At 46.0% G+C, this 12,143-nt stretch overlaps 1 long non-coding RNA gene across 2 annotated transcripts in view; it reads left to right on the forward strand.

Moving 5' to 3' along the window:
* The first annotated feature begins 998 nt into the window (after positions 1 to 998).
* Positions 999 to 12,143, forward strand: part of LOC134426374 (uncharacterized) — a 35,327-nt gene continuing 24,182 nt past the window's right edge. The window contains exons 1-2 of one of the 2 annotated variants that reach the window (XR_010029967.1): positions 999 to 1,307; positions 2,004 to 2,181. This is a non-coding gene — a long non-coding RNA (uncharacterized LOC134426374). The remainder of the gene's footprint in view (positions 1,308 to 2,003; positions 2,182 to 12,143) is intronic. The other variant, XR_010029966.1, reaches the window with a different exon arrangement.

Genomic DNA, 12,143 nt, shown 5'->3' on the forward strand with positions numbered 1-12,143 from the left:
TTTTAGGCTTTGCTGTATTATATTTGTTTGAAAGGAAACGAGCAATTATATTAGAAGTTAGGAAATTCCATGGCTTCTCCATCCATCCTTTCCCCTTTTAGAGAGGCCACAGTGCAGTCTCAGTGATGTTTTTTAAATGCTGTGTTTTCCCCTTTTAGCATTTCTTTCTTTAGGATTCCAGTGCTCTTTAGGGTTTCAGTGATGTCTCTTATTACAGCAGTGTCAGGTTTGGTTCAGGGCTTTGCTCTACTGGTAACTGTAGTACCTGTGGCTGGAGGTTTGGTCTATGCCCCAAGGCATTAATGATGTATAGCAGTGAGGGAGAAGGGAGATATTCTGATCTACCTGGACATCTCTGGGCCCACTGTTCTTGCTTTAAGGAATGTATCTCAGTTTTGATAAAAAGTTGATCTCAGTTCTGACCTGCCTATTTCTGCATCCTCTCCTCAGCTTTATGCATGGGTTTTGAGTTTGGTGCCACCAGGGTGACTGGACTGGGAATGCTCTATCTCTCTGCTGACTGTCCACCTAAATGTAGAGCAGCAGTGCCAGGCCCAGGCTTGTAGGCAACAAACTGCTCACAGAAGTATCCAGGACAGCTGTGGGCTCAGGAATGAATTAAAGATAAGGCAAAAGGGGATGGGAAGTACCACAGTGCTTCTAGAGCAAAACTTACTTCACAGCATCAGTCTTGGAGAGCTAAAAGCTGAGGATCAGCTTCTAAAGAGAACAGGGGGTTACAGAGACACTGTAACTTGTCTCAGACCATTCACTGCAGCAAAACTGGGGAAATGTCTCACTTTTGGGAACAAAGTGAAGAATTTTAGGGTTATTTCTGTGGCAGGGTGAGACCAAAAATGCACACAGAGGCAGCAGAAATCTGGTTGTGATCTCTGCTCCTTTTAGGCTCTGCACCCTCCTCTGTAAACAGATCCCCCGAGAAAAGGTTAGGAAATACAATTCCATTCCAGGCACACCCTGCCTTCAGGGCATGGCCTGCCCGCCCCCACAGGCTGGTCCCGTCCCTGTTGGCACTTTGGCTGCTACCCTGGGCACTGGGCACTAATCAGACATTTGTCCAACCCCTTCTCCTGACCTTGGTCAGTAGAAATGCATTTATTGGTCCTTGGGCTGCCCATCTCTGAGTAACCAGGGGGCAGAGTCACCCAGGAACAGCCCACAAAGAATCTCCAAGGGATCTCTACAGAGTTCAGCTGGAATTATTTACAGAATCCCAGGAGGGACTTCCTCTCCCAAGACCAGAAAGAAGCCAGCATGGGTCCTGCTGATCTGATCCTGTGTTTCAGGTGACTGATGCTACCTTGTCTCACTTCAATTTTCTAGATGCTGAGGCTGTGGACATAGCATCCAATCACTCCTAAAGGATAACACATTATCTTCATTTGGGGAGGGAAATCCTAGCTTTTCTTTGAATTAGAAAGAGGAAGAACTTACCACTTCAGGAAACTGGAAAATTCTAACAGAAGGAGAGTTAAAGATCAATTAACTTACTGCTCCATAACAAAAACAAAACAAAAAAAAAAAAAATAGGAGAGATGCTATTTTAAGACCATAGAGAACTGTGCCAGATGATCTTGTATCTTTCTAAAATTTTTAGAAAGCTGCCTAAAATTTTTATGCTCCTCACTGTTTCTGCTGCTTTAGTATTTAGAACTGTGGAAGGTTTGTAAGACATGTTGCTTTAGAAAATCCAGCTGTGACATCCCCAGTGGTTTGATTCCTGACACCAGTCCTCCTGTGCATGCTGGCAGCTGGGGAGTTCTGGCCACTGGCAGTGTTTGGTCCATTTGGCTTCTTCCCTGTGAGTATATCAACAGGCACGAGCAGCTCCTGATATGTCACCTCCATAATGGAAGAAGTCTGGGTTGTGTATCTCCCGTTATCATCATGCTTGTTCTAATGAAACAAAACCCAGGTGTGGAAGAAGCCAGGAAAGAGAGGAAAAGCAAACTGTTTCTGCCACCCTCTTCTTATTCCCCCAGTAATGTTGGCAAACACCTGGAGTATATTCAAGAAGAGCTGGAAAAGTATCTGGAGAAGCTAAACCATGTCTTCTTCGACACAGAAGCCAGAAAAAGGGATGGCCACCATGATCAGAAGTCCCTCCATTGCAGAAGTGCTGATGTTATGTCAGAAACTAAGGAACACTCAGGAAAGGAGGTAGGACACTCAGCATCTGTCAGGCTACACAAAAGTTCAGGTAGGAGACTTAAAATGACTGTCAGACTCAACCCAAGGTAGAGCTCCTGGCTAAGGGGGTTAATCCTGGCTGGTACAGTGAATCCTGATGAAACACAGAGGGGGAAGAGGTGGGAGAAGTCATCTTATTTTGGAGGTAATGCATTCCTATTTTTGTGCTGCTTATTTCAACATTACAGAGTCTTCCAGAGAGAGCTTTATGACTCATGTGGTGTACATGCTACACGTGAAAGATGTCAATGTTGGCATTGGCATCTATGCATGTGTGTGTAGCTATTGCATAAGTTACTGCTTCCCATAGAAACAGGCATCATTTCTTGCTTCAGGAAATTATTGTGCAGCTCTTCAGCTGTCAGAACTCACCCACTTTCCCCTCACACAGCAGTGTTTTGCCAATTTTCCCAGCTAAGGGTCTGGCCCAGTACAGTACAGGAGCTCTGCAGACTTTTATCTAGAGGACACTGCATGGTACTGAGCCATAGGAAATATTTCAGGAATTTTTCTTCTGTGCACAATGATCATGCAGTGTACTCTGTAAACATGAAAGGCAACCTGCAAAATTCTCTTTGCCTTGACCAAAGCCATTTTTAGGGGCTGAAACAATGCGGGCCTCTGTATTTTTATTTTAACTTCATTGCAATACATCAGATTTTGCCCCTGAGTTGACAGTTTTCATGGCAGCTCCGTGAGGCTGTGGCACTTTATGCCAGCAGCTGTTTCTTCCACTTTCTCCCTATCCAGCAGCTGCTTCTATTCCTCATTCCTGAGACATGGATCCTTTAGTGCCAGTGCCCTTGTGTCATGGAGCACCACCATGAAGCCTTCAGTGCAGAGGAGACCTTGCAGTCAATAATGGTGCCCTGCCAAGGAATCAAGAGACAGATGTGAACAGCCTTTGCAGTGAGCTAGGACGTTGTAACTTCCTAAGTCCTCCAGAGCTGCCTGAGCTATCTGAGGGATTTAGTACAGCTGGTTGGAGGTAGAGGGACAGATACACAAAATACGTGGCTGTTTTTTGAAGTACATAGGCAGGAAGAGTAATTCAAGTTTACTTGGTAATTCAAGTTTATTTAGCAGCCAATATTATTTACTGAAGAAGATTCTATTTTATTAGATCTGCTACAGATAAAAAAATAGCAATGATTTTTCATTGTAGAAATAGATCATGTTGCAAAGTAACAGTGTTGGCTTATTTTTCTGCTATGGTTAAAGATTTTGCCAGAATACAGACTGGGAGAAAAGGTGCTGTGATCACTTTTCACACAGTTTAATCTAGTGCTAGCTAGCTTCAAAGAACATTCACTTGCTTAGAAAAAGGACGTTTTCACACACAAATCACAGTACAGGTCACGTTGGAAGGGCCCCCAGTGGCTCATCTGGTCCCACCTCCCTGCTCAGGCAGGGTCATCCCAGAGCACATGGCACAGGGTTGTACCCAGATGGTTCTGCAACATCTGCAGTGAGGGAGAGTCCATCCCCTCTCTGGGCAGCCTCTTCAGTGCTTGGTCAGTGCACAGGAAAGTTCTTCCTCATGTTCTTCCTGTGCATCAGTGTCTGCCTTTGCCTCTTGTCCCATTGCTGGTCCCTGCTCAGAGCCCTCCCTGCAGACAGGGACAGACAGGGATTTTGTTCGTCATTCATTAGACTCATCTAAGCTTTTGCCTAGTAGGGTAGAATTAATATTTTCTTAAGAATTCCTGTTTGTTGCTATACCTTATGATCTAAAAATCCTTTCTAGATTTCCTCCACACACACACACACACATTTCCCACTTCCTGCCTGTTCTTGTGGAAACTGGGCAGTCCACTCATTAGAGCCAAAACAGGAACAAATGAATGGATTCAGAAGTGCAGGAGGGATAAGATGGGTGTCTGTCACACACAGCAAGAGTCATAGAGCAGTAAGCAGATTATTTGGGAAATAAATTTACTCAGAGGGTTTCCTGGTTCATTAAATTTACTCAGAGTTATTTTTCAGGTTTTTTTCCCTTGTTGCTTCAGAAGCAACAAGAAAGGAATGGTGGTAGATGGCAGAGAGGCATGGGCCTCCCACATGCTGGAAAAATAGATTGCCAGCCTCAGTGCAGGACATGCTATGGGTGGCAGAGCACATGTGCCTGCTGGGACAAGGCAAGAGTGGAACCTTTCCATAGCCATGGATCTAGAAAAGCCACAGGGCCAGCTTTGAGCCCCACAGGAGCAGGAGGTCTGTGCAGTCAGGAGTCATTTCCAAAGGGTCTGTGTCACAGCAAGAATTGGAGTTCAGAAGAAGCATGCCTGGAATGTCTGTCATCAGGGACTGGGAAATACCCACTGGTAAGTTAATGGTGGCTTGCCCAACTCTGATGGGCCTGTAATTGTGTATGCAGAGTTTGACATGGGTCAGCCTCTGCTGGAAGTGCTTCATAGTCAGCAATCTCCAGTGCTGTCCTTAGCCCAAATGCAGAACCACAGAATAGTTTGGGTTGAAAGGGACCTTAAAGCCCATCTTGTTCCAAACCCCTGCCATGGGCAGGAGCACCTTCCACTAAACCAAGTAGCTCTGAGCCTCATCCAGCCTGGCCTTGAACACTTGAGGAAGCCACAGCTTCTTTGAGTTGTATCCGTGGAAATCCTCATGGTGATGTTTCAGTATCAGCACAGATTCATGTAAGCACAGCAGAATGGACAGAGTTGTGAGGGAAAAAAAATTATTTGTCTGCACAAGGTTCACTTCTATTGTGTAGTACTGGGCCTTCTCACTTTTCCAGGTCTGACAAGAGTAGCAAACTTTCTGCAGTGCATTCCTGGTGGATTTTGTGTGTTTTCTTTATGCTGCAAGACCTCTGCACCTTCAGTCCATCACCTGATTCAGTCTGCTTCCTCAGCCCATCATCAGCCCTGAAAACTACCTGGATGACTAAAACAGTCATGTGGTTAAATCTCTGTGGGTGCCATGGTGCAGTGACAGACACCTTAAATGACATTGCCTGAGCTAACACTGTTAGGATGTGTCTGTAATCCTCTCAAGCCCTGCATCCCACTGCTCTGGGAGGTCTGTGCTGCAGCTGTTGTGTTGCAAAGCAGAGAGGTTTGTAGAGAGAGGATATCTGTCATTACACCTGTGCAGCTTTTCTGCCTGAAAGGTGTCACTGCTCTCAGGAAAGATCATCCATCTGCCACATGAGTATTTCAGGGTGCCTCTGATCTGTGTACAGTAGAACATGCTGAGCTGGAAGAGACCCAAGGGGATCCAGGGCAGCCCCTGGCCCTGCACAGACCCCCCAGCAATCCCACCCTGTCCATCCCTGAGATCATTGTCCAAGCTCTCCTGGAGCTCTGGCAGCCCCGGGGCTGTGCCCATTCCCTGGGCAGCCTGGGCAGTGCCAGCACCCTCTGGGGGAAGAACCTTTCCTGATCTCCAACCTGACCCTGCCCTGGCACAGCTTTGTCCCATGTTGTCTCTTGTAAAACTACAGAGGGGAATGAGGTGGGAAGGATGAGATCAGCTAGCCAAGCTCCCCTGATCAGTGCACAGTCAGCTAGAGCATTTTTGCACAGGGCTACATCCAGTCAGATTTTTAGTATCTCTATTTGGATACTGGATGTTCTCTAACATACAAAAAATTGAGCATTTGTGCAGGAAAAACAAAACATTGTTTTTTCTGAAGTCTCTGCTTCTCTTCAGGTCCTCCATCTCTGCATTGTATCTAGATGTTTCCCACTCTCTTTAGCTCTCTAGCACACTCTAAACTCAGAGAAGTAATTTAGGCAGACAACAGGATGTGTATCTGGAAAATGAAGTTTCATGTTTGTGCCTCAACCCTGACTTTTAATCAGATATATTCCAAGCAGAATGAGCTTCTAATTGTCTCTTTTAACGTGAGGAGACATTTCTACCCTCTTTTTCTTGCTGGTGAGAAAACCTAGAGCCTTCCAGCAAAATGATCAAAGCTTCAATAGGCTTGGAGCCCATCATCAGTAACAAGCATTTATTTACAAGTGCCAGAACTTCCTTCTTGAATCTCTCCTACCTCAGCAGCTGGTGACACTTAAGTAACAGCTATATTTGTAGCCTAGAAGATTAGGACTTCTTTTCCTTGCAAGATTTAGCTTCCAGTTGGCTGAACAGTTAATTGTGTCACAGTCTTTGTGTGATTCAGAAGCTCTGTAAGGACCCAGCTTGTCCCAGCAGTCTGAAATGTGAGCCAGCACTTGGTGATGTGTGCCTGGATGCACCTCATGCATTCAGAGAGAAGAAATGGTAACTGGAGAGGAGCACTTGATTGTTCCTGCTTTGTTAGGCAGCGTGTGGGAGGCTTTTGTGGACTTGCTTTCAGGACTTGATAAAAGAATATTCAGAGAATAAGTGAGTCAATATTACCATCCTATGCACATTTCCATTTTTAGGTTTGTTGAATTGATTTCCCATTTCAGAGTGAATGTAGGATTCAGGTTAAGGGAGATAAAAGGAAGGGTATAAAGTCACAAATTAGTAGAAATATTGAAAAGGCAAAGGATGGATATTTACAGCCTTCTGTGGACCTTTGCTCTCAAAAGGCTCCAAGAGCTCTGCCCCTGGATTTTATTTGTTCAGTGACATTGTGTAAGTAAGTTTCAGCCTCCAAGTTATTCATGAGCTGACTGTATTGCTGCATGCAGTGCCCATTTGGAATCACTGTGGGCCTTCGTGATGAGACATTTTTAATCATGTGGCATGTGCTCAGAGACCTGGGTGAGTCAAAGTGAAGGAAGAGAGAGAGAACGTATCTACTCAAGAAGATGGTTGCTTCTTGGGAAAAAGAGTGGAAAAAATTGATGTTATTTTAGGGGAAATGATAAACAAGAGTTCATTGGAAGAATCTTGCCAGCTCTTGTTTCCTTTCCTGGCTCTTTGAATCAGGCAGTGTTGCTGCACATCCCCTGCAACTGAGCTAGTGCTGAGCTGTCACCTGAAGTTTTGCCACCTGCTTATGGTGCCACCAGTCATGGCACAACCTGTTTATTCCTTCCCAGCTGGGGTTAGGGAGGTCATAGCATCTGTGTCATATTTGCCATGTCAAATCTGGGGATCATTTCAGTGCTCCTGTCTTTGACTCTGGTTGTTAAATAGAACTTTGTAGTGTGCTTTAGAAACACCCCCAAAAGGAGTTAAGAGCAGCAGGAGAAAATGACCATAAACAAGCAAGTGACCTCTTACTATATACAAAATCAGCCTGGTTTCATCCTTATGGCTGGTCATCCCACCAGTGTGCCCTGCTGGTTCTCATGTCAGCAGTTTGTCCTCCAAGCTCTGCTCCACAGTGACAGCATCCCAGCCCTTGGCAAATAGGAATCTGTTTAACTGAGGGATTTTTGATCACTGTGTGCTCTGTACTCTCCTCCAAATATCTGGAACTGTATCCCTGCCAGCCTCTTATGGTGACCAGAAGTGGCCTCAGGCATATTCACACTACCTAGCTCAGACATTAATTGTAGGTGCACTGGGAGAGAGGTGTGGTTTGGAGCACTGCAGGTAGGAGCAGAAGTAAAATTACCTAAATTTTACTTTTAGGCAATTACCTAATTGCCTAAAATTACCTCAATTAATTAACCACACACCAACTCCCTTCCATTAGCTGGCCCCTAGCCTGCACCACTCCAACAAGCCATGGCATTACCACTGGAAGAGTTGTGAGTGCAGATGTGCAGCTCAGGAGTGACAGTCTTCAACAGTGAACAGCCTGCAAGTGCTTTAAAGAGATGAGCCTAAACCTTTAATTTGTCTATGCAAGACATACGTGGGAGGAAATTCCTGTGTGCAAACATAGGCACCTAGAAGTTAGATATGCAAACCCTGAGCTGCCCCTGTGCTGCCTCTCAGGAGAATGTTGAAGAGCTCAAGGAGGTCTCCCCTCAGTTCTCCTCCATACTCAACACACCAAGTACCCTCAGCTGCTCCTCATGTGGCCCCTCCAGACCCTTCCCCATCCTCATGGCCTCCTTTGGATGCTCTCCAATGGCTTCATGTCAGACTTGAGGTGAGGCCACCCCAGTGCAGAGCAGAGCAGGACAGTCCCCTCTCTGGTGCCACCTAGGGCAGTTTTCTCTTGGCTTGGCTGCTGGTGGAGCATTCAGGTACAGTGTGTTGATCCCTTGGAGTAAGTCTGAGGAAGGATGGAGCACATGACCACTTATGCTTGGTTGCTCCAAGCCCGGTCCAGCCTGGCCTTGGACTCTTCCAGAGATCCAGGGGCAGCCACAGCTGCTCTGGGCACCCTGTGCCAGGGCCTGACACCCTCACAACCAAGAATTTCTTCCTGGTACCAAATCTCTAGTCCCCTTTTTTCAGCTTAAATCCAGCACCCCTTGTCTTGCCCTTGTCCAAAGGCCCTCTCCAGCTCTCTTGGAGCTCCTTTAAGGCATTACAAGAGGCTCTAAAATCTCCCAGGAGCCTTCTCCTCTCCAGGTGAGCACCCCCAGCTCTCCCAGCCTGTCTCCAGAGCAGAGGGACTCCAGCCCTCAGAGCATCTCCCTGGCTCCATTCCTGTCTGCTCCTGTTCAGCTTCTGGCCTCCAGTTGTGGGCATCTCCTCTGAATGGTGTGCCCAGGAAACCCACAGCTCTTATTTGGAAAACCTGTCTGTTGTTTAAAACCTGTCTGTGTCCCAGCAATGCCCTCAGGCTGCTGCTGCTGCCCCCTCCAAGGGGCCATTCATGGGGCACCTGGCTCTGCCCTGACCTGGATCCTCCTTCCAAGGGCAGGCTGCTGCAGGGGATGGGCAGTGTGACACAGGCAGGGCTGAGTTACAGTCAGGCCCCTGCAGGAATGCACGACTGTGCCAGTATGACCAGCTCAGATACCCCAGCTGAAAGCAGGAGCCCTTGGCAGTCCTTTAAGCAGAGGGGTCAAGTTAATGTCACAGCACACCTTTGCCAGAAGGAAAGTGCAGGGAGCTAACTGGATATGATTTTCCCATCTGTTCTGTATTTTTCCATTTGTTTGTTTGTTCCCTCTCACCTGCTGGACCTAACCTGCTGGAGGAACATCAGGGTTGGGATGCTGGAGGGTGAGAGTGAAGCCCAGATGAGGCAGCGTTTCCCTGGGGTGGTTCAGGTGGTCTGTTTGCTTCATTTAAAGCCCTTGGATGGGTGGTGAAGTTCAAACACCCCTCTGGAGGGGAGGCAGTGCTCAACCAAGAGCCACACAGCAGGGCCCCTGCAATTGTTGCCTGCAGGGAGCTCTGCATGCTGAACAGGATCTGCAGCTCAAGGGTCAGCTCTGTTCAGCTGCTCAGAGTGGCCATTCCAGTGAGAAGCACAGATCTTGCACCAGCTCACGTACAAGGAAACCTGGTGACCCCCAGGAGCTCCTCTGAGTTCAGAAAGGGTCATTTCTCATACAAGGAGTGGTCCCTAAATGAACCTGCTCACAGGAAAGCCTGTCTGTGACCCAAAATGCTGCCAGCTTTTTGCAGTACCAGCGCCAGGGTGCAGAATCACAGAACACAGAAGAGTTTGGGTTGGAAAAAACCTTAAAGCTCATCTTATTCCATGATGCAGTAGGGTCCTGCCACATGGGGTGTGGTTGCTCCAAGCCCCATCCAATCTGAACACTTCCAGAGATGAGGCAGCCACAGCCTCTCTGGGCAACCTGTGCAGGGGCCTCACCACCCCCACAGGGAGCAATTTCCTCCTCATACCCAATCTCAATCTTTCCCGGCTTAGTGTAAAAACATTCCTTTTGTCCTATCACTGTTTGCCTATGTAAAAAGTTGCCCCGCCTCTCTTACATTCCCCCTTTAGGCACTGAAAGAGACTCTGAGGTCTCCCTGGAGCCTTCTCAGCCCCAGCTCTCCCAGCCTGGCTCCAGAGCAGAGGGGCTCCAGCCTTCAAAGCATCTCCATGGTCTCCTCTGGATCTGTTTGAACTGGGGCACATATTTCTTGTGCTGAGGACCCCAGGGCTGAAGGCAGCTCTGCAGGTGCATCTCACAAGGGCAGTGTAGAGGGGGAGGATGCCCTCCTCTAACCTGCAGTCTGAATTCAGCCCATTCCGTAGAATCCAAACAAACCAACCAAAAATCACCTTAACGGGGGTGCTGTTGAAGTGAGGGGAGAACGACCATCCTGTGATGCATCGAACTCGATTTATTGATCGATCAGTCAGCTTAAATAATAGTGTTAACGAACTTCATGCATATTCTGTAATACAGGTTTATGATAGGCTAACAGAGAAAACTCTAACCACACCTTTTGTTTTACTACACCGTTGATTGTTTACACAAAACAAAACCAGTGTTCTCACTGTGTTATGAACGGTTCCCAAAACTTCCACATCTGTTCCCAGGGTGCCATCTTTTCCCAGAGAGAGTGTTACACTTGTTATGGGAAGACTGCCTGAGAACCTTATTGTTTATACAATGATGCCTCAGAGAGTCTAATTGTTTATAGAAGTCAGGCTGGGAACTGCTTTGGAACTGCTTTACAACTACCTTTTACTTTTCTCTCAATTGTATGCCTTCATGGCCTTTTTCTTTAAGCCATGCTTGAACTAAACTCCCGACATTTCCCCCGCTTTTTTCTTTAAGAGAAAGGAGTTTAGTTTGCCAGGTTTTCTCTATCATCCTACTAACCATCTTTTGGATACAGCTACAGAAACAAGGTAATATAAGCAATAGCAATAAGAGTACACTTAATATCTCTATAGCATATATTACAAGGTTTCTTAGCCATAGTCTCAATCTGAAACTTTTAAGCTACTCATCAATACTTAATCTTTCTTCTTCCTTAAGTTTGTTGAATCCTAGCCGTAGCTTTTTTAACTTAGCATGAATAGATACAGAATGATCAGATAAGTTCATGCAACACATCCCTTCAAACTCCTCACACCCATGGCCTTGTGCTAATAGTAAGAAATTCTATGGCAGCTCTATTTTGCAGAACAGCGTGATTAACACTCTGTACATCTGAAGTTAACATATCTAATATCTGTGAAGTTTTATTCAGTTCACCCTTAGCCCAACACCCTATTTGTTTTGCTAGAGTCAATGCTTTGCTGGCAGCACCCCATGGTAGGAAAGCTGAAACCATCACTTGCTTAAATTTACTCCAGAACCACGGATCTCCTATTTGACTACAGTCTAAATTATGTAAGCTACGCTTTTGCCTGCTTATCTTATGGCTTAATTGCATTAGCACAGATATATTAGGGTGGAATAAAGATAACTTGCCTAAATAACAAGGTCCACCCTGAGGCTGGGCAGGTATACCATTCCAGGCTCTATCTCCGCAAATTAGAAATATACCCGTAGGTAATTTCTTAGGTGTTATGATGCTAGAGCCTTTACAATGATTGTAGAGTTGTTTAGACACTATGTTTGGCTTTAGAGCTGAATCCAGAGTAGCCCATGTTTGTTTATGTTGATTCATCTTTTGAGGATTAGAATAATCAAAGCTAAACCACCCACCGTCGGAAGTGCTGGTCATGCTAGCATTTGCACTTCCGAAAAGCTCCAACTCCTCAGGTGGAGAATGCAAAGGAATATTAAGTGATTGAATTAACAGGCATTGGCGGTAGCCGTCACTCTGACTGGCAGTATACCCTTTAGGCAATTTAATATTTACCATACTGCGCATACATAAGGCACGGTTATTAATAAAACTGCAGAATTCTTGAGGAGACCACACTGGAAGTCCTACCAAACATGTTCGAAAGGGGTTAGTAACTCCTCCAATGCTGAGACAAAGCGATGTCTGATTAATCTGCCTAGCAAGTGTTAACCATACATTATCTCTAGATTGACTAAAATGTGTTACCTTTAAATCTTCAGCTACCACTACACCAAGTAATATAATAAAAGAAAACCTCATTTTTCTGTTTTTACTTTGACCTTCTTCTTCTTATCAGTTTTTAACCTTACTGTTCCCGAGGCCCGAAGACCACACCTTTGTAACCTTCTAATGCA

The sequence above is a fragment of the Melospiza melodia genome, chromosome 18 (genome assembly GCF_035770615.1).
Source record: "Melospiza melodia melodia isolate bMelMel2 chromosome 18, bMelMel2.pri, whole genome shotgun sequence".
In the NCBI taxonomy this organism is placed as follows: Eukaryota; Metazoa; Chordata; class Aves; order Passeriformes; family Passerellidae; genus Melospiza; species Melospiza melodia.